The following is a 22,541-nucleotide window of genomic DNA, read 5'->3' on the forward strand; positions in this document are numbered from 1 at the left end:
AATTCTCCAGTACGTAACAAGTGACACTATTTCCTCATCTCCAGAGCCTGGGGGTTGCATCCAGGTGGGATTTCTGTTTTCACAGCTTGTTGGGGCAAGGTCTGCTGAGCTCAGCCCTGTGGAAGGCCCCCCTGCTCTGGAGACTTTCCCGGTGGGGTGCTCCTGAGACCCATGGAGCCTGCACTGGGCAGGGTGGTGCTGCTGTGCTGCCCCAAGGCCTCAGGCCGAGGCAGCAGAGAGAAAGAGTGCCTGCAAGGAGAGCTGGCCAGAGGCACCCGGCGGCCCGCCTGCAGGAGCTGTACCCGCGTGACCCTCCCGCAGCCGCACTGGGCAGGACATGCTTTCTTTTCCTTCTGGTGGCCAAGAGGTGCAGCAGTGGGTGTGGAGATGGATGGGGGCCAGAGCTGTGGTGGTGGCAGCAGCGGGGACTGCATGTGTCCCCGTCCAGGAAAACTGGGATAGCTGACCTGGGTGCCAGGAGCCAGCCTCGAGCAGCCCAGGGCCCCTCTGTGGGTGAAGGGTCCAGGAAATGCGGGCTCTCCACTCACGGAGTCCCCTCAGCCCTGAAGGAGAACAAGACCTTGTTGGCAGGAAAATGGTGGAACTGGAGAAGGTGGTGTTCAGTGAAGTGAGCCCAGACTCCAGTAACCGTCTCAAGTTCTCTCTCCCGTGTGGAAGGCAGAAAAAAGGGAAAGAAGTATAGAAGATGAGAACTGGGGAGCGAAGGAGGGAGAGGGAAGGGGAGGAAGGATGAGCTGAGCATGGCATGTGTGACAGCGTCGCCATCTGTCCCCCGTTTTGTGTCATAATGCTCCAGCAAAAGCCATTTAAAATACGAGGAAAAAAGATTTACTTGTGTACACCTGGCCTCAGTTTTCACTCGCATTCTGTGGTTTTCTGGCACGTGGGCTGGACATCACTGGCACACGGGCTGGGCCCAGGTCACAGGAAAAGGGAAAGCCAGGCCCAGCAGACCAAGAGCAGTGATGTGGACCGCCGGGCCAGGAACAGCACAGGGTGAAGGCCAAGGCTAGTCGGGCACTGGTGTGGACTCCCAAGATGTTGCAAACGGACCCCACAGACGCAAGGTGTCACCTGGGAGCCCTGTGACCTCTGCAGCTCCTCTGAAAATGTGAGCTGCTTCAAAGTCTCTAGAGTATGATCAAAATAGCCAACAGTTACAGAACACACCCCTCCTGGCATGGAGCTGGCCTCAGCGTAGAGAGCTGGGGTGGGATCCGTCCTCCCTCCTCCAAGTGGGGGCACTCGGGGACCTGTCAGCAGGCGAGGCTGTTACCACAACCTGCGACTCTCCACCAGACGAGGGAGCACTGGAGGGCGGGGGACGCTCATGGCTGCTTGTCTTTGTTTTCCTTTTACTGGGATTGAGCCCAGAGGAGCATTACCACCGAGCCTCGCGCACTCTCGGACAGCAGCACGTCTCAGGTGGACGCTTGACCCTGAGGCAGCAGGAGCAGGCCAAGGACAACCCGAATGTCCCTGCCTTTCCCCAAACAGTCAGCACGTGCAGCATCAGCCAGAAACAGGCCAGGCGTCGGGCTCTGGCACGCCACGCTCAGCTGAGTGTCGCAGCCACCACCCTCCTGTGGGCCTTAGAATGCGCGCCTGGGTCGCCAGGCTGGCAAAACTGTGGCTGCCACCAGGTCCAGCCGGTCCCCACACGGTTACAATGACATTGCAGTATCAGGGTTTGAGTGGAGAACCCCAGAGCACAGCGCCTTAATCACAAGTGTTTCCCCCTCACCGTGCCACCAGATTCAAGACCCCACATCCATGCCTCCTGGCTTCATTGTCCTGGCCAGGGCTCCAGCCGCTGCCTGGCTGACGGTGGCATCCCTCTCAGAAGGACACGGAGAAGGGGCGTTGGAAATGCAGGAGCCACTGTGCCGCAGGCTGACAGCAGAGCAGCCCAAGGTCACTAACCAGCAGGGCGGTGGGTGAGGTGGGGTGGGGGCTGAAACTGGGAAGCCAGAGGTGTTATAAGTGCAGACCACACACTTCAGGGACAAAGAGTGGGGGCCACTGGAGACACCATTAAAGGGTGGGACTAAGGGTGAGTCTCCCTGGGCTTCTCCTTGGTTTCCAGTCCACGCATGAGTTCTCTGAAGACAGAAATACCCAGAAATCTGGCAGCACAGGGCGTTGTGGAGTGTGGCACTGGAAACTCTGAAAGGGGGGCAGGAAGTGGAACTTTTCCAACAGCTGGCCACAGCCCACCCGCTGTGACCAGGTTCAGACCTGCAGTCTCACAAGCCCTTGCAGGATGGGATCTCACAGAAACGGTCACTCGTGCACCAGATGCAAACCAAGGGACCCCTGTGACACTGGCTGTCCCACAATGGAAGCGGCCAGCATAGAAGGAGAAGCCACAACACGGCCCCCACCTTGAGCCCTGCCCCCAGTCGGGGAGGAAGAGTCTTGGTGGGAGGGTAGAGTGGGCATGGGGCACTCAGAGTCCCTTCCTGACCCAGGCTCGTGATCCGTGGACAGCAGGCACCCAGGCTGTGCATTTCTGTTGAGTAAAAGTAGATGAACTTCTAAAAAGGTTTAGTTTCCTCCTTGAATTGATCTGATACCAACCTCCTGAGAAATGTCCGTCCGTGGGGGTGGGTTGTTTTTCCTGCTGAACCAGGGCTTTCCTCGCTCACTGGCTGGTCCTGCTTCACAGAGCTCTGCAGAACAACCCAGTGTCTCGCACAACAGTCCCGCGAGGCCAGGCTGAGAATCGGGAATGCCGTGAGGCTCGGAGTCAGCCTGCCTGGCTCTGGGCTCTAGGCCGCTGGTGGGCAGCTGCGTGGCCTCCAGTTTTCCCATTGTCCTGTTTAACTGCATCATAAACCCACACCCGATGCACACAGTACCACTCCCCCTCCTGTTCATGTGGGGGCCTGGGGCCTCGCCAGAGCTGCTGTGAAGGTGGAGTCCACAGTGGCCATTGTGGGGGCCAGGCTCCACCGCTCCCCCAGTTCAGGCTGCACACGAGGTGTCCCCGTGGTGGGTCCTGGGCCTCACAGACCACCTCTTCACCGTCTCATCTCTGTCCCTGCCTGAGCTCCCCTCGGTATCTGACCGCCTCCCAACAGTTTTCCCAGTGGTCTGGCCACAAGGAGGCTTGGGTGGCAAGCAGAGGCCCTCCCCAGGAGAGTCTGATTCTCCCCTGGAGTGTGGGCTGGGCACAGTGACTCCTGCCCACAGACTGGACAGGATGCGGCAGAAAATGCAGTGACTCCTACGGACAGGCCAGCTCATTTAAAATATATACATACAAAGTCCCACCGGACGGGAAGAGATTGTGTAGAATTTGCATTATTCCTCTGATGTTTGTAGAATTATCCAGAGAAACCGACTTGACGTGGAGACTTCCTTGAGGTTGGCAGTAGGGGAGACGACAGGCCATTAAAGCTCTAAGTCTTAACCGTGAGAGTCTGGGAGTCGGGGTCTGCTCCATTTCAGTGTCCGGAAGGTCACAGCAGTGTCTCCCTGATCCCCCTGGATGCCCAATGGCAGTCTCTCTTTTATTCTTGGTAAACTGTGTCTTTTCTCTCTTTTCCTGTCAATTGTATTGGTCTTTTCAAACAGCAAGCTTGCTCTTTCATTGATTTTCTGTTATGTTGTTTCTATTTCAGATTTCGTTGATTTCTCTCGTCTTTGTTGTTTTCTTCTTTCTCCTTGCTCTGGGTTCTTGAGGGTAGTTTAGATTCCTGGCTTGGCATTTTCTCTCTCTCCAAATGCGTGCATTTGACAGTACAGGTTTCTCTCTCAGTACTGCTATTCCCACAATTTTGATATGCTGTATCTTAATTTATATATGCTTATTTTCTTTTTTTAATATGTTTTTGATGACTTTCAGAGCTTTAAAATGTTTTTTTTTTTTTTAGAGAGAGAGAGAGAGAATTTTAATATTTATTTTTTAGTTCTCGGCGGACACAACATCTTGGTTTTGTATGTGGTGCTGAGGATCGAACCCCCCGGGCCGCACGCATGCCAGGTGAGCGCGCTACCGCTTGAGCCACATCCCCAGCCCCATAAAATTTTTTTGACAGTTATTTTATTCAGCTTTTTGGCCACTGTGACCTAAAGACCTGACGAGAGATTTTAGAGGAGGAAAACTTTATTTGAGGGTCACAGTTTCAGGGGCCTCAGTCCATAAACAGCAGCTCCACTGCCCTGGGCCTGAGGTTAGGCAGAGCATCTGGCAGAAGGGCGAGGATGAGGAAAGTAGTGGGGGCCATGGCACCAGGAGCAGAGAAAGCTCCCCTCAACAAGGACAAATACAAACCCCAAAGGCTCACCCCAGTGACCCGGCTCCTCCAGCCACCCACCCGTCTGCAGTGCCCACTCAGTTAATCCCATCAGATGGTCAGGGCACTCATTGGTCTGAGGCACTCACGACCCATCATTCTGCCTGGGAACTTTCTTAAGCTCTCACACGTAAGCTTCTGGGGACATCTCACATCCAACCATAAGAGCAGCGTGGTGTGGTTGACATTTGCCCTCTGGGGAGAGGATTTCTTGAGCCTTACTCTGACTGGGAGCAAGTGCCCACTTGGTTTTTGGATGGCAGCACCAAGGCTGTGGTCAGTGTGCCCACAGCTCGCAGCACAGACACACCTTCTCAGGCTGCCTCGTGACCTTCCTGAGGCCAGTGGTGGCCGTGGGCGTGTGCACCACTCCAGACTTGGATGTTAGCTCACCGTCCCCCTGACGTGGGGAGGGGCTGGGTCTTCACGTGCACAACCTTAGCATACTCCCCGTACTGGCTTTTGAAGAGCTGGGGATGAGGCCCTGGGCCTGGTGCCACCCGGTGCCGCGTACTGTACAGTTTTGACTGGAAGGCTGGTCGGTTCTGAGTCTAAAGCTCCTCCATCTGCTTCTGAGCTGTCTGCCTCCTGGACTGCTGCTCTGTCACCAGGAGGCCCTGATGCATGCCAGGGCAGTGCTGGCTGCCCTCTGGTCACCACTGCAGCCTGGGTGACCAGCCACACTCTCTGTTCCCTGGACTCCCACCCTGCAGATGTGGCACCTGTGCTCCAAATAAGCGACCAAAGACAGGAAAGGCAGCTGGGAGGAGCAGCATCCATCAAAGGGATCCAAAGAGACCGACAGACCCCGGCTTCTGCTCCTGCTCCCTCCGACAGCGCAGAGCTGTCCCCCGTGTGGCCCTCACGTGAGCCAGTGCTCTTGTGGCCGTAGCATCTGTCTCGGCGCCTCCAGGCCGGATCCCAGGAGGCACAGGAAGGCCTCCGACTGCAAAAGCAGCATCTGTGCCGCGGGGAGGAGTCAGGGACCGAGGTGGGCTGTGACAACCAGTCCCCCTTCTCAGACACCCGGAGCACCACATCCTGCCATGGGCCTGGCTGGTGCTTCTTGCTGAACATTAAATGACATTTGTCTTAAAAATGCATCGTGAATATTTGTCTTAAAGAGAGGTGTCACCTCTCTAAAGGCTGGTGTCACCTCCTGGTTGGGGATGCCCTGGAAAGCCTCAGTGAACCTGCCCACCCCGTCCACCTTCAGGTCCATCCTCTTATTCAAATGATGTCAGCTCTTGATCCCACGGAGCCGGCTGGCTGGATACGCCTGGGTCCGTCCAGCTAGGACCGACCGGCCAAGGAGCCCGCACTGTGTTTGAAACCCAGAGGGAGCAGCCCTCTCCCTGGAGGAGGTGGCCTCACAGGGAAGACAGGACACCAGCTCCAGGAGCAGTCACCCTCCGTGGGCTGCTGTGCCCCTGCCCACTCCCCGTGCCAGTGTTTAACGAGCAGAGACACCGTCACAGAGCTCGGGGTAGGAGTTGAGAGTGTGCTCCTGCAGAACCGCAGAGCGTCCTCATGAGGCAAGGCCACACGGGGTCCCCCTGCACCTGAGCGAAGACTGGCTTCGTGCCTGCCAGCCTTGATCAGAGTTGTCCATCGGGCCATGCCAAGTGGGGTCTGTGCCTGCTGCAGTGGCCCCGTGAGCATCCTCGACCAGGAGTCCTCAGAACCCGCAGGTGTTAACGCTCTAGACGGAGCCACCGAGGGCTTGACCCTGCTCTGAGCTCCAGCGCAGGGAAGTTCCAGGCACCATCCTTGCCACGCCCCACTCCTTGTGTGTCCTTGGGATTCTCACCCACACCGTCCGTAGGGACCCACGCTCTAGCACCTGCCGTCCGTGTGGATGGTGCTTGTGGTCGGTCCTTATGGACGGTGGTGCTCCTCGCCTCACGATCCCTGCTCTTTACTTGCTCTACTGCCTTTCACAGATAGGCTTCTGTCTGCAGGTAGTCAAGCCTGCTCTGCTGCACGGTTTCTGAATTCAACTTCTTAAATAAAATCGCTTCTTGACCACAGGATTTCAAAAACACATGCTACATATTCTGTTATTCACTTATAATCTTGTCTTTATGTCTAGTTCTTAATCCATTTAAAATTGATGTTTGCCGATGGTCTGAGGCCGGCTTTCGCTTTTGTTTTCTTCTAAAACTACAGGTGCTGCCCCCAAATTCTACCAATGGCCATTTACATGCTGCCTTTACCATGTGCTGAACGTCTGCTGCGGTTGGAAAGCCGCAGGTTCAGCTCTGCCTCCAGTCATTTGTGACTAGGCCAGCCCCACTGGTCACTTGAGCCTAGGCCAGCCCCACTGGTCATTCGCCTCTAGCCAGCCCCACTTGTCACTTGAGCGTAGGCCAGCCCCACTGGTCATTTGCATCAGGCCAGCTCCACTGCTTATTCTCATGCACTCGTTTCTTCTGCTGGACAGGGACTAGGTGGTCAGCCAGGCACAGCCCTTTGGAGAGCGGCTTCAGCAGCACCACACCTCTTGGTGGACGTAAGAACCGGCATTTTCACATCACGTCTCCCCCCAGGGGTGCGTCCCTCTTGTCTAGATCTTGGGCCGTGCCGGCCTATACATACCCATCAGATGCGTAGCTTCGTGGGGTGTCGACTAGGAACGTGTCCATGTGGATGCTCCTTTTTAGGTGTTTCTCACCTTTTGCTGCCATTTTGAGTGGGGCTTATTTTCATTTCATTAACTTCATCTTGTATGCAGTCACATTGCTGAATTCTTCTGCCATCCCAACTTTTTTTTTTTTAAGGCTTTAAAGGTTCCTAGTCCTAAGATGGACGTGATGGTGCTCGCCTGTAATCCCAGCGGCTCAGGAGGCTGAGGCGGGAAGATCACAAGTTCAAAGGCCGCCCCAGCAACAGTGAGGCGCTGAGCGACTGAGACCCCGTCTCTGAATAAAACGCAAAATCGGGCTGGGGATGTGGCTCAGGAGTCAAGTGCCCCTGAGTTTGTTCCTTGGTACCCCCCCAAAAAACACCAAATCTCTGGTCCTACAACTAAAGAGTGTGAAGCCGATGCTCGCTGGCCACTTCCCTGGTGTCCCTCCCTTTTCCGGTCTCCGGTTCATCTCTGGAGTTTCTGAAGCAGTTGAGCCACTGTCCTTTCTGCCTTGTGGCTCCCTGGGATGCCGTCAGTGCTTCACCCCGTAAGGTGTGTGTGCAGCGGGTTTCTGGGGAACCCCTCTTTTTCCCTTCCTTCCTGCATGGACTTGGAGCTTGGCTATCTGTGTCTGTCTTTTTGCTCCTTCCTTCCTTCCCCTCTCTCTTTCTCTTGTTCTTCCTTCTGTACTGGGGATGGAGTTAGCCTCCCTCCCTCCGTCTTTCCTTCCCCTCATTCCTCCCTCCCTCTCTCTCTTTCTCTCTCTCTGTACTGGGATGGAGCTTGGCTGGCATCTTGGCAGCCCCTCATGGACAGCCCGTGTCTGTGAAGACCCTGGCCTGCTCAGGGCTAAGCAGCCTGCCCCTGCCCGAGCTTCACCCTGCACGGCACTGTGCCTCCCAGGGGCTCTGCTGGGTGCCCGCTCTCCTCCTCAGACCCGTCCTTCTCCTGGCTCATGAAAACCCAGCCCCAGAGCCAGAGGACAGCATTGGCTCTGGGCTGCTTGCTCCTCCTCACCCCAGAGCCGGTCACTGAGTGCTTCCAGAATCCCCCTCCCCACCACCCCCCGTGCTGTCTGCACCAGGTCCTTCGGCTTCTCGGACGTAACCATCTCTTCAGCTGGAGAACTTGCATCGTCCACACCTTTGCAGAGCTCCTTCCAAAGCACCGGGCTGGCCGTGGTGGTGGGTTAGCACCTTTTAATGAAGAGCTGAGTCCAGGTCCCTTCCCGTGCACCTGGCCACACACATTTGCTGGATTTGCCTCCCTCTCACCCAGGGAAGGGTGGAGGTGCTCATGAGGAGGCGCAGGCACCGGTGCTGCCCGACAGGCTGGGTCTGGTGGGTCAGAGGGACGGTGAAAGGGCCCTGAACCTGACTGCTGGGGAGCCGCATGGCCCACTGTGCAGTGGGGCACAGCCCTGCCCAGGCATTGCGGAGCTAAGCTGGTCATGAAGACAACGTCCTTGGAGGGCACCGGTCCCCCAGGGGGCACCTCTGAAGGGTCTGCCCTCCAACCGTCGCTTACAGAGCCACAGTTCAAAGCACCACAACCTGGTGCAGCAAACTAGAAACTTATTGTCTCCCAGTTCTGGAGGCCAGAAGCCAGCAAGGAAGTGTGGTGGGGCTGGTCCCCTGGGCTGTGGGGGACAATCCCCAGGCCTTGCTCCTCAGCCTGTAAACTACATCTTACCTCCACAGGGCACGCTCCGGTGTCTGTCCGTCCATCTCTGTGCTCAAATCTCCCTTTGTATAAGGACTCAGTGACCTTGGGTTACAGCCCACCTACTGACCTTCCCCAACGTGATCATCTGGAAAGACCCTGTTTCCAAATAAACCTAATTCGCACGCAGGTTCAGGGACAGGACTCCATCTTTCAGGAGGACACAGTTCAAACCAAATCCACTGAAAACGTCTGGTTGCCAATGAGTGAGTGAGCGTCCCCACCTCCAAGAGGATCCGAGAAGGTGTGCGAGCCGACGCCTCAGGGCCTGTGCCACGGGGGAACAGGTGAATCCCAAGGAGATGGGTAGGGAAAGAGGGGAGGCTGCCAGGGTGGGCAGGGTGAGTCAGGGTGGACAGGCTGGCTGGGAGGAGAGGCCTAAGAGGACAGGCCACAGCGTCCAACGCTGCTGCAAGACCAAGTCAGACAAGAGCCGGAAAAGCGCCCTGGAGGACGGTGGAGACCAGAGCCCATGGCAGGGCGGGGGAGCAGGTGGAGGGAGAGAGCAGCCTTGGCCGGGGAGGAACAGCCGCCAGAGGGGGTCCCGCAGGGGCCGGGGCGAAGAGGCCTGCAGGGGGAGGACCTGGGGCACGTGTGTGTCTATCAGGGAGGCCACAGAAGGAAAAACCAAGGCAGACCCCGAACGATCCAGGAGAGTCACGCACACCAAGTCCCACAGCCCCAGTGCTGATGAGGGCCCCTGTCCAGGTGTGGAGAAGTAGAGCTGAGAGCCAGCTGGCGGAGTCCGGGGCCTCTGCAGTCCTGTCGGTGCTTATGGGAAGCTGCACAGCGCCCGCACCCGGAGTGCATTTCCGTGGCTCTCCCTGGAGTATCCCCCACCCTTGGCCATTCTGTCGTCTGGAGTGTGCAAGTCCTTCACCGAAGCTCCAAGCTACATGAAGACTGTGTTCTCCTCCTTCCCCGTTCTACCCTCTCTGCTCCTAAGCCTGCTTCTGCAGACGGCAGTGCCTCCAGGCCAGCGCATCTCTCCTGGGGTGGGTGGGAGGGGCTGCCTACTGAGAGGCGCCCATAAGGGAAGGGGGTGGGGGCAAGAAGGAAGGATGTGGTCTCAGGCAGACCCACTCCAAGGAAGAAGGCATAGGCATCAGGGGTCCCTAAAGCCCTCCCCAGGTCTGTGAGTTGCTGCCAAAGGACCCTGGATGAGCAAGCAAGCTCTCAGCACCTGGGCCCAGGTAAAGGTGTTCTTCCATGGTGTGAGAGCACCATCCTGCTCACAGGAGTTGATTCACAAACGTGGCCTCCCAGGTACCATGCAGGTGCAAAGCAAAGACTGAACCCCAGCTTCTCAGCTTGAATGTGCATTCCAATCAGCTGGACGTCCTGTGGCTGTGGCCAGCAGGTCCGGGCCCCCAGGGTGCTGCATTTGACAAGCTCCCAGGTGACACTGCTGCTGCTGACCCAGGAACCCAGGTAAAGTCCAGGGTGGAATGTGGTCCCAGGTGGCCCACATCAGAAACGCCTGAGGCTTTCGGCAAGGCTTGTGCTGCCCCCATCACCCAGGTATGGGAGAGGGCGCAGCCTGGAACCCAGAACTCCCAGGTGAGCAAGGGGCCGCCGAGCTGTGATCCAGGGAGGGGCCAGGGCGCCTGCCTCCTGGTTTTTTTTTTTTTGTTGTTGTTGTTGTTTGTTTGTTTGTTTTTTGTTTTTTTGTTTGTTTTTTTGTAGTTGTAGATGGACAGAAGGACAGAACGCCTTTATTTCATTTATTTTTATGTGGTCTGAGGATCGAACCCAGTGCCTCACACACAGCCCTGCCTCTGCATTTTTGATTTAATCAAGCTCCCATCAAGCTTGGGCCTCTGCGAAGGAGAGGCTGTGCCCGGTCACTGCTCGCTGATACTCCTCCCACCCAACGGTGGCAGCGGGTCTGCGGGGAGCAGAACAGCGGTTCCCACAGAGGGTGCGCGTGGGCTCCGGGACGCCTTTCCGGGCCGTTTGCTTTGGATGTATCGGCTGACTCACTAGCATGGACGACGCCTTTTAAACCATGACTGGAGACCTGGAGTTTCTGCCTTTAGCCAGCAGTTCTGAAATCAGCCATTTCCATGAGGAGTCCCCGCATTGTGACACCTTTGTGAAAACAATTCTTGACCCAACTTTCTAACGCAGACTTTGTGCCTGGAAAACCTTCCTGCATTGAGAATGCTCGCCTCTCACACCAACGCCCAAGACACACAGCACACACAGCACACCCCCAGGACACACAGCCACACCCCACAACACACACCAACGCCCAAGACACGCAGCACACACAGCACACCCCACAACACAGAGAAACACCACAACACACAAACACACCCCACAACACACACCAACGCCCAAGACACGCAGCACACACAGCACACCCCCAGGACACACAGCCACACCCCACAACACACACCAACGCCCAAGACACGCAGCACATACAGCACACCCCACAACACAGAAAAACACCACAACACACAGCCACACCCCACAACACACACCAACGCCCAAGACACGCAGCACATACAGCACACCCCACAACACAGAAAAACACCACAACACACAGCCACACCCCACAACACACACCAATGTCCAAGACACGCAGCACACACATCCCAGGACACACAAGTCACACAACACACACCACAACACTCTGCCACACACAGATACACACCACAAAAGCAGCCGTTTCCACCTGGCACGGCCCACCTCTGCTGGCCTGGAGGCTTCCCGGAGCCCAGGTGTGGCAGGGACTAGCTGGACGGCAGCCCCTCGGGCTGGAGTTGCCTCGGCTCCCTGGGGAGGGGACATTCTCACAGCTTCTGCCCCTGCAGCTGTGACTTGGAAAAAGTAAATGGATCCACCTTCTTCTCCACGTTATCATTCCATGTTGTCCACTGTGGTTCTGACGGGCTGTCGACGTCCCTGGCAAAAAGGCTTAGAACCTGCCACGACACACAAGGTCACCTTGAGGTACAGTTGCCACACGGTGCTGGGACCTGACACGTGAGGTCCCTGGAGCTGCGTTCTTTGGAACGGGGACGACACTCGTTTCAATGACGCTCTTCCCATCCTTTCCGTGCAGAACCACCGAGGGCTGGGGTGCAGCTGGGGGGCACTTGCCTCACACAGGGCTGAGCCTCAGCACCGCCCAGTGAAACCAAGGCCAAGACCAAGGGTAGAGCGGCCGGGCGTGTCTGAGGAGCAGCGGCCAGTGACCCACTTCACGCTAGGCGGGTCCCTGGACGCCGCCGGGCTGTTCCGCATGTGCGCGACACTGCTGTGCCCACCGTCCTAACGCTGTCAGTGTCCTCGGTGAACCCCTTGGAGCACCTGGTGGCCCCTGCTGCCTGACTCCAGCCTGGCTCCCTCCAGCCATGGACAGTTCATGGCGGCTCTGGGCTCCCTCTGCTGGCCCGAGGGCCTTCCCCAAAGGACCTTGGGCTGGCCTCTCAGCAGAGCCTAACCGCCTGGCACAGGGTCGAGCAGAGGCCATGTGGATTGCCCCACGGGCTTCCTGATGGGGCTCCGCCACGGACTCTGGTTAGACGTCAGCAGGACCAGCAGTCAGCTGCAACAGGCCTGTCTTGTGCCTGAAGGCCAGAGGGCTGCCAGGGGACATGATGGCTTCTCTAAGAGCTTCAAACATGGAGACAGGTGCTCAGAGACTACCAGGTGGCTGGGTTTTGTCACCCCTGAGTTCATGTTCTAGCAGCTTGGTCCTCGGGCTGGTGGTGTTGAGAGAGGGCGGAACCGTCACTAGGGGTGCCTAACAGGCTGGTCACCGGTGCCACTGGGTGACTCTGCCCTCAGCCAGCCCAGCGCCTCGTGTGCAGAAGGTGCTTTCTTACGGTGCCCAGGGGTTTCCCAGGGCCACTGCAACAGCACCACGGGCCGAGGGACTCAGACCACAGGGACTGTCACCTCAGCTCTGGAGCCAACGTCCAAGATCAGGGGACCGCTGGGCCCCACCCTCCCAGGCTGGGGAGCACCCTCCTGCTGGCCCAGCTCCTAGCGGCCACTGTCCTGGGCCCGCTGCGTCCCCTCCTCGCCTCCCCACCCAGCCCTGTTCTCTTGGTGGCCCCCCGTTGCCCACCTTCCTGACGGGCAGCGTCAGGGCATGCTCCAGGCAGCAGCGTGGGCTGAGGCCCAGAGCGGAGCTTTGCTGAAGCAGGTTCCTCCTGGAAAGGGCAGCTGGGGAGGGGGAGGGGTGCTCCAGGAGGAGCCCTGAGAGACATGCCGCAGAGGAGCTTCCTGGTGACAGCCTCCTGGGTTGGGCAGCCCAGGGAGGAGCACTCCACACGCCCAGCCTCCCTGGGCGACCCTCCCCCTCGTCCTCGTGGACTCTGGAGCCCCCCCCCCCCACTTATTTGTGGTGGATTAGTGGATCAGCCCTGGGCTGACAGGCACCCCAGACCCGGGGGCAGGGGCTTCAAAACAGAAGCTCCTTCTGCCACAGCAGGGCCTAGGGGTTGAGGCAGGCTGTCCCCAGGGCTGTGCTCCTGCCGAAGGCTCTGGGGCGGCTCCCTCCTGGTCTTGCAGCTGCGGGCAGTGGCTAGCAACCCTTGGCTGAGCCGCGCACATCACCGCCGGTGGATCCTCATGTGTGTGCCCCTCTTGCAAGAGCACCAGTCATTGGCAAGAATGACTTAACTAGTTACATCTGCAAAGATTACTTTCCAAACAAGGCTGCACTCTGAGATCCTGAGCGGCCATGAATCCTGGGGCACGCTGTTCAAACCCCTCACAGTGGATGATGTCATTGGGTTCAGGAAGCAGAAAAAGAGAGAGGAATGTAAAGAGAAAATCCTTGTCTCTGTGACTCCATGAGAACATTCCAGAATAGTGATTCATCCTGAAAGCAATCCAGCCAGCTCCCAACGTAAGCATCTGGCAGGTCCCAACAGGACCCACCTTCCAGGGGAGCATTGGCCCTCTGTCACCCAGCTGCCAATGCCACAGCTGAGTGGCACCAGCTCCTTCCCACCCACACAGGATTGGGGTTGGTGCCACGTCACGGGGATGCTCATTGGCAATGCTCACCAGAGAGAGAGTGCAAGGCTTGTGAGAAATACGCGAAGACCCAAGAGCGAATCTAAAGGCAGAGACGCAGAGCCAGGCGCTGTGTCCCTGGAAGGCCTGACGAGGAGCTCCTGGTGGCTTGGGACACTGCCCTCGTCTCCTGTATGTGGTGCTCACAGAGCTGCCTTCTCTCTGAGTGACTGCGGTGCGCATGCGGCCAGTCCACTTCCCAGGCTGTCCGTAAGGAATCTGGGGCCCCTTGCCTCACTGTATCCAGGACCTGAGAGCCTGTGCCCACAGCAGCCTTGAGGGGATTGGGCTATGTCAACAAGGGCATTGGGGGGGAGGGACAGGTACCAGGGATTGAACTCAGGGCCCTGAACCGCTAAGCCACACCCCACGGCCCTATTTTGTATTTTGAGACAAGGTCTCACTGAGTTGCCTAGGGCCTCATGGTTGCTGAGGCTGGCTTTGAACTCGAGATCCTCCTGCCTCAGCCTCCCAAGCCGCTGGGATTACAGGCCTGCACAGTGCTAATGACGTTTTGGAACAACATTTCGCATTTATGTATTCAAAGCTATTTTCAAGCTATTATATAAGTAGGCATAAATAAAGTCATACTGTACATTGGAATCTGGTTGAAATCAGTTTTAGACATGTGGTAGTTCTCTACTAACCCCCCAAAAGAAAGCTGAAAAGCCGCATAGGTGCACTTGTAAACACGGCTCGATGGCTGCACTGAAGCACAGCAAATTTGCTAGTAAACTTACAAGTGCTTCCCAGATAAATAAAGAGCCCTTACAAAATAAGTTGGCATCATTTCGTATACGATTCGCCTTGCCATGGCACCTGCATTCCTAGAAAGTGTGCAAAATACTGATCAAAGTGAAAACGGGAAGAATGTTCTCACAGGTGCGCCCACTCACTGCACGGAACCAAACAGTCCCCAGCACCCCCCGGCACGACGCCCGGGCCACGAGTGCAGCTGCCCAGGCGCCGCGCTCCGCCGGCAGGGGGCAGGCGCGTCCGCACGGCACGGGGCGAGCGCAGGCTGCTGGGACCACGCTGGCGAGCTCGGCCGGCGGGAAGGACGCCTCCGCGACCGGCCCTCCGCGCCTGCAGGCCGGGTCCGCGGGGCGCCCCGAGTGGCCGCCACCAGTCGGCGGGGCCATCGTGGGCCGCGCAACCCTGCAGCCGAGGGTGCCGCGGGGCGCTCCTGCAGCAGGGCGCGATGGGCCCGCCTGCCTCCAGGCCCTCCTATGTTCCCTCCAGCCCTTCCTGTGCTCCTTCCAGCCCTTCCTGTGCTCCTTCCAGCCCCGCGTGCTCCCTGCAGCCCCCTCCCGTGCTCCCTCCAGCCCCCTCCGGTACTCCCTCCAGCCTCCTCGAGCTCCCTCCAGCCCCCCTGTGCTCCTTCCAGCCCATGTGCTCCCTCCAGCCCCCCGTGCTCCCTCCAGCCCCCCTGTGCTCCCTGCAGCCCCTCCTGTGCTCCCTCCAGCCCCCCGTGCTCCCTCCAGCCCCCCGTGCTCCCTCCAGCCCCCCTGTGCTCCCTTCAGCCCCCCAGTGCTCCCTCCAGTCCCCCCTGTGCTCCCTCCAGCCCCCCGTGCTCCCTCCAGCCCCCCTGTGCTCCCTTCAGCCCCCCAGTGCTCCCTCCAGTCCCCCCTGTGCTCCCTCCAGCCCCCCTGTGCTCCCTCCAGCCCCCCGTGCTCCCTCCAGCCCCCCTGTGTGTGATTAACTAGGAAGACAGCGCAGCAGTGGTTGGAGCAGCAGGCTGGAGCTCGGGATCAGAGCCTGTGTCCCGGGTGATGAGCAGCAATGCCCACAGAAGGAGCCGGAGGCCGGGGACAGGGCTGAGGCTGCGCAGCTGCGCAGCCTCCACTCAGAGGAGGAGGCGGTGAGGCAAGGCCAGAGGCCTGCCTGCCTGTAGCAGCCAGACTAGCCTGGCAATCCAGAGACCGCAAAATGGGGCTGCGACAACACGTGGCCTGTGTAGACACGTGTCCGTGCCGTGCGTGTGCACACATGCTGTACATTGTGCTTCCGTGTACACACGCCTCATGCAGGCGGTCCATCCGTGTGTGTGCATGTGCTCTGTATGTGTGCCCACTTGCACACGTCCACCGTGCGCATAAATGTGTGCACGCAGAGATGTGCATGTCGTGTGCGTGCGGGCACTGCATGTGTGTATGAACACTACGTCTGCACGACGGATGTGTGTGCCATTGGTATTTTAAAATCTGTTTTCTGAGGCCTGGGGATTGAACCCAGAGCCTTCCACATGCTGGACAAGACCCTGCCAGGGAGCTTGGTCCTCAGTCTTTTTAAAGTCATTTTTATTTTGAGACAAGAATCCCTTGAGCAGCTGACATTACAGGCGTGGATGTCACCGGCACGCAGCTCACCTGCATCGGGAGTTGGCTTCGCCCTCTGCAGGGAGGTTGCTGGGTGCGTCTCCTCCTTCCCTGTTTATGTGCCTCCAGGTCTGTATCAGAGCGTCATCTGAGTGAGAAAAGGTCACTGTAAGAAAATGACAGTGACAAACACTCCTTCAGGGTCCCTGTGTCATTCGAGTCACAGTCGGGGTTTGTTCTTCTTCCTCATGGAGTTTGGTAACAGTGATTCTCAGAGTTATTTAATGAAGGGCCGCCTAGAGCCGAGACCCTCCAACGGCCAAGAGAAGTCTAGTCACAACAGGAGGGTGGCCGTGATGGAGAGTGGGCCTGGTGCCAGGCGGTCGGTAGGACAGGTGAAGACACGGGGGTAGACAGCCGCGTGAGCCGACCGTGCCGGACACTGCAGCTGGACACTGCAGCTGGACTCTGCAGCGGCACAGTGACGGCGTCCTCCACACCCTCAGACCCACACGATGGTGACTGAACTGTGTCACAGCCCAGAGCTGCCCTTCCCCAGGAGGTCAGGAAGACGGTGGGAAGAAGGGAAGAGGTGCTGGCCACTCGCTCAGCGGGCGAGGGTGCGCCCAGAACAGGGACGAATCCGCAAAAATGAACAGGAAAGAGAATGAAAAAGTGCTCAGATGTTGCTGCCCCAGGAGAGGAGCGAACGGCCCTCGGACGCTGTGGGCGACTCGGCTCCGTTAACCATCAAGGGGGGTTCAGGTCGGCTGAGCAGCCGCTTCGCGCGCTCAGGCCAGTCGGTGCCAGACGCTGGTGAGGAGGTGCGTATGGCAGAGAGAGGGCCTTCCGCTCCCGCCTGGCCAGGTCTGACCGTGCGGCCACTTCGGCGAGAACCAGGTGCTGCCCAGTGGAGATGAGCCTCCTGGGGTCCAGAACCTTCCCTCCTCGCACACCCCTGGAGAAATCACGCAGCAGGACTTGTGCAAGGATGTCCAGGTAGCACACTTCCTCAGCAGTGAGCGGGTGGACCCACGGCGGCCTGTTCTCTGAATGCCCTTCAGGAGTGACAAGGAAGCAAAGGGAGGCCAGTCACAGAAGAGTCGCGCTGTCTGATGCTCCATGAGGAAGGTTCCAGAACAGCAAGCCCCCGGGGGCAGGACTCCCAGGATCAGGATGGCATGGGGGCACCACGGGGTGGATGGCAGGGGGTGTGTGGGTTCCCTTTCCCCAGACACATGAACGATTGATTTCATGACACAAGAGGCAGGTGACAACGTTCAGTAAGACATTGTCTTCTTTTTCTTCAATGTTGATCCTTGAGGAAACATTTGATCTGTGAGACGAGGCAGAAGAGCAGCTGTGTTTTTAACGTATTTCTTTTTATTTGTTCCTTTTTAATATGCATGAGTTACTTCTGTCATATTATACATCCATGGAGTATTATTCTGACTAAGATCCCAGTCTTGTGGTTGTGCACATTGTGAGTTTCACTGTGGTGCATTCATATATGGACATAGGAAAGCTATGCTGGTTCATTCTACTGTCTTCCTATCTTCCCTCCCTTCCCTTCATCCCCCTTTATCTGATCCATTGAACTTCTGTTCTTCCCTCCCCATATCCCTATTGTGTGATAGCATCCACATTTCAGAGAGAACATTTGGCCTTTGGTTTTTTGGAATTGGCTTATTTCACTTGGCATGATAGTCTCCATTTCCATTCATTTACCAGCAAATGCCATGATTCCGTTCTTCTTTATGGCTGAGTAATATTCCATTGTGTATATAGACCTCATTCCCTTTATCCACTCATCTGTTGAAGGGCACCTAGGTTGGCTCCACAGCTTAGCTATTGTGAATTGGGCTGCTTTAAACGTTGATGTGGCTGTGTCCCTGTAGCCTATTGCAGGTATTTTTAAGGAGAATAATTGGGATCATCAGGGGCTTTGGGTTTGATTTGCTGGTTGTTTTATATGCAAACCTGTGGTCTTGCTGGATCTTAGTGACCCTGTGCTCTCAGGGGACCTAGAGCATGGGGAGGCCTGCAGGGAGGTTGGCTGGGGGCAGGGATTCGGGGGACCTTCCAAGTGTGCCGACAGGGGCATCAGTGCTGACTGCCGGACCATGGGCTCACGATCATCCCGCTCATCCCGCTCTGCCCAGCTCACTGCTGCGCGCCCCCGCAGCCCCTGACGGCCATCGGCCCACACGCAGATTGGGCCACCTCCATGTCGTCCACTCGGCCGGGTTCTTGCTGCGATTTCTTCCGTTCACCTCAAACTCCTGTGGGTCGTTAGAGGTCAGCTGTCAGGCACCTGATGGGCTCAGCCAGGTCGCCGTCGCCTCACCGTCTGGGCCTGGCTTGGCTGGGCCCTTGGCTGGGGTCCCACGGGATGGGCCAGGTGGTCATCCCAAGGTCTTCCTCTGGTTCCTCACTCTGTACACTTCCCCTGAATCCGTGGTCGCTGTTTTAGAGCCGGCTGCTCCCCGGGTACCCACTCAGCCTCACGGAGCGGGTCTGCCGCGTCTCTGGTGGCAGGGGTTGGGGACAGGTGCCAGTCAGCGGTGGTTTGTGGACGGGGTGAAAGTTCCTGGTGTCTGTCTGCGAGTGTGGGACGGGGCCAGCCAGGAGCATGGGCAGGGCTGGCCACACGCCCCTGTGGGGTCTACCCCAGGACTGTCACTCCAGGTCTAGGCTCAGGCAGTTACAACACGTGGGGAGACTCTGCACAGCGTGGGGTCTCCCGTGGACAGAGCGGCCAGGGCCTGGCTCGGCGGCCGCCTCCCGGGGACCTTCAGCAAGTCAGCTTCTCTGAGCCCGACCGAGTTGTCCCCTCTTTGGAATGGGAGTGACAACACCCAGTTTAAGGGGTTCTTGTGGCAATGGCTGGGCCACACGGTAAGCGGTGATGGCACTGGAGCCGCCATCTGCACGGGCCTGACTCCGTGCACGCAGGTGAGAACGGCTGCCCTCCGGGTGCCCAGGAGGGGCACAGCTGGTTTGCTGGTGGGCATTTGCCAGCTCTGCTGATGCGAGCCCCTCCATCCCTGGGCTCCAGGCACAGGGGCATCAACGAACCTCCCCAGGAGGACCAGTGGTGACTCACAATTCCAGCCTCCCCTGGGAGAAGTGTCCCCTCAGAACACACCGGAAGCCCCGAGGACCGTCCCCGCTCTGAGTCACAATGATGTGCTGGAAAGTGTCACAGGATCAGGTTTTCAGTCCTGGTAAGTCCCTTTCTGCCGTTAAACCAGAACTGCTTTCTTAACGCCTCACAGTCTCAGGTTTCTTGAACGGAACCTGGATCTGGTCTCTGCTCACTCGTTATTTGCCTCTCACTGTTGTGAGAATTAAATGAGATAATGTGTGTAAAAAGCACACACTGAAATATTATAGTGAGATGGACTTTGTTCACTGTGAGGATCAAAAGTCTGGTGGTCCAGTTTGAAAACACGGTATTCAGCTTTAAATGCAAAATTACTGGGGTCGTAAAAAAAGGGGGGGGGACAGAACAAACAGTTACAGCCCTTAACACCAAAGTGTGACAGATTCACAGCCCCTGGACAGGAGGGGGACACGGGGCCCAAGAAGGCCCTCCCACCACCGGAACAGAGGGAGGGGGGACAGCTGAAGGTGCATTTCTTCAAATAACCCAACAGGAGACAGCAAAACCCAGGCCACTTCAGGAAGACTGTGCGCCCCACAGCACTCAGCCAGCAAGGAGCCGGGACAGGGACCTTGCGCACCAGGGGCCGCTCGGGGTGCCTGTCCCCAGACACCCAGTTTGCAAGGCCGTCATTAAGAGCCTCAGTTTTTGCTGAGCCTCGCGTCTCGTCGTCCACTCTTTGGGTCTGGGCCAGTGAGCTGCTCCCTACGTTCCCCACCTTCGGAGCAGCAGCCTGCGGACATGTTTACCCACACCCCAGCAGCGACACTACTCGAGAAAGCCTCCTCTGTGTAAATATGGACATCTGCGTGGACTGCTGTGCCAACACGACCCATATATTCACCTCACCTACGTGTGCACTGCTGGGCCAACTCAGTGTGTCATGAACACGACGGCGGTAAGCACTGAGTGTGACCCAAACACACAGACAGCACGTGACCTTCCTGTTGATCATCCACAAAGCCCTTTCTGGGCTTCTGCTGAGTGAGCTGACCACTGCTCTGGGCTCTTGGGCGTTTCCTGGCAGGGCGTGGGAGCGTCTGCTTCTCGGTTGGGTTAGGCTCTTGACTTTCAGGGGGTCAAGCTTACTCGCTGGCTTGTGTGTTCACGTTCCAGTCCCATCCACCAACTCTGGGAGCCTCTCAGGGGCACCTCAGCGGGCAGCTTCTGCCCTGACGCCAGGTGGCACGGGGATATCTGTTAACAAATGGAATCACCACCCACCACCAAGGGGAAGAATAGTAGAAAATGACATCTCCATTTTCCAACTATGCAGACAGGAGAATTTTTTGTTGGTGACACTCATTATTTTTGGTGATAATAAAAAAAATCAGCCCATCTGTTTTCAAAAGATTTTCACAAGTTTTTTTTTCCCAGAAGATGTTAATTTCTTATTATTTTAATCAATTTTGTCTTGAAAGTACAAATTAACAGTGTTTATTGTTACTCCTTTAATATCTGCCAAGAATTTTGCTTCTGACAGCCGTTTGTTCCCAATGATAGAGCACAAATTCTGAACAATTATCTTTTTTTTTAAAGCAACTACACAATTCATCCTTAAATTCAAGACTCTTTTAACTACCTTGTTACAATTTAACTAGAATAATTCTGTGCTACAAAATATCTCATAATCACCCTCCGCCTTGTCACAAAGTCAATATGCTTCTCTACTCCACCTCTGCTTCTATCTGTCTTTAATGGACGTGGAGTCCACCTGGAGTCCACCTCTGGGATCCACCATCCAGGGACCCACCTCTGTGAGCACCAGGCAGGCTCTGGCTACCAGAGGGTTGGTTCTGAGACTCTGCCCAAGGATGAGGGTGTGATGTCCTGGGGCTGTGATTCCTGTGTCTTGGTCCGGATCCTGGCCTTTGATCCCGTTCTGTGAGGTTGGTTACCGTTTTCCCACCAAAATTTTTTATTTTTATCTGGACATGGAGGTGCATAGTTGGCAGCCCAGCTCCTCTGGAGGCTGAGGCAGGAGGATCAAACTTTAGCAAGACCCTGTCTCAAATTTTTAAAATTTTTATTTTTGAATGTAGCTCCGTGGTAGAGAGTCTCCCTGGCATGTGTGAGGTCCTACATCCAATCAGTATCACAAAAATCATCTATTTTAATAAGCCATTTTCTGTTAGGAATGTGTTCTAGGTTGTATTTTTCCTTAGACACACAGCGAGGTATCAATCTTGGTTTGCTTGTTGTGATTCTGGGGATGAACCCAGGACTGGGGGTTGGACCCTACCACTGAGCTATACCATCAGTCCTTTCCGTTTAAAAATTATTTATTTATTTATTTTTTAATTTTTTGAGACAGGGTCTTGCTAAGTTGCCCATCCTCCTGCCTCAGCCTCCTGGGTCACTGGGATTAGAGGTGTGCAACACTATTCCTGGCTGGGAGATACCGATCTTTTAAAAAATCATTTTGAAACAGAATACGGCAAATACCACAAGTCAAGAGACACTGGACACATCCATAGTCGGGTCAGAAACAGGATACTTGCAGAGTCTCGAAGTGTCTCCCCACCATATACTAACTGCAAAAGGAAAGTGGTAAGTTCACAGGAGAGACCGCGCAGGGGAACTGTCCCCAAGATCAAGGTCACCATCACAGAGCAGAGACACCTGGCCACACGCACCCTGCTGCAAGGAGCTGAGAAGGGCACAGCCTCAGTCCCTTCTGGAAATCAGTCACAAAGAGTTCTGCAGGAGGGACGCTCAGGGCTCCTGGAAGCTGTCAGGGTCTGGAAGACAGAGAGCTGCCCCCTGGGAGGAGCCTAAGGCGACCTTCGGGGGTGGATCCTGAGAGGACAGGGCCCAGGGACTGTGGGATTCCAGGTGTGAAGGTGGCCATCAGCCCCTGCCCCAGCCAGGCGACCTCCTGGTCTCAGCAGCTGCCGGTGGCTAAGTTAGAGGGCTCCACAGCTCTGGGCGGTGCTGCCGAGCCTGGCAGGCGAGTGGAGCCTCCTCCACACCTTTGTCCTCTCCAGGCCGCCCGAGGGGCCTGTGTGAGAGCCAGGCACAGGGCATGGGGTCCCCTGGCGGGGAGCAGCCTCTGAGAGGCCATGGCTGCTTTGGGTCTAATTCCCCATGAATCAAACCCAAGCTGCCCAAACAGAGAGGGCATTGGCACCTGTCGGGTGCTGTGCGCGGCGGCTACGGAGATGTGAAGGAAATAAAGCTCTGGGTGAAACCCACTGGAGAGGGCACGGGACGGAGGGGAGAGCGTGGGCTGCAGGGGACAGGGGGCGTGGGGGGCCACAGTCCCAGAGGACCCTGAGGCAGCCCCCCTGCCCCCCACCCCAGCTGCGGCACGGCTGGGTACCTACTCTGTGCCTGGCTGTCGGGCT

This window comes from Marmota monax, unplaced genomic scaffold (assembly GCF_021218885.2).
Source record: "Marmota monax isolate L192 unplaced genomic scaffold, Marmota_monax_Labrador192_F-V1.1 WCK01_AAM20220418_F8-fsc00026, whole genome shotgun sequence".
NCBI lineage: Eukaryota > Metazoa > Chordata > Mammalia > Rodentia > Sciuridae > Marmota > Marmota monax.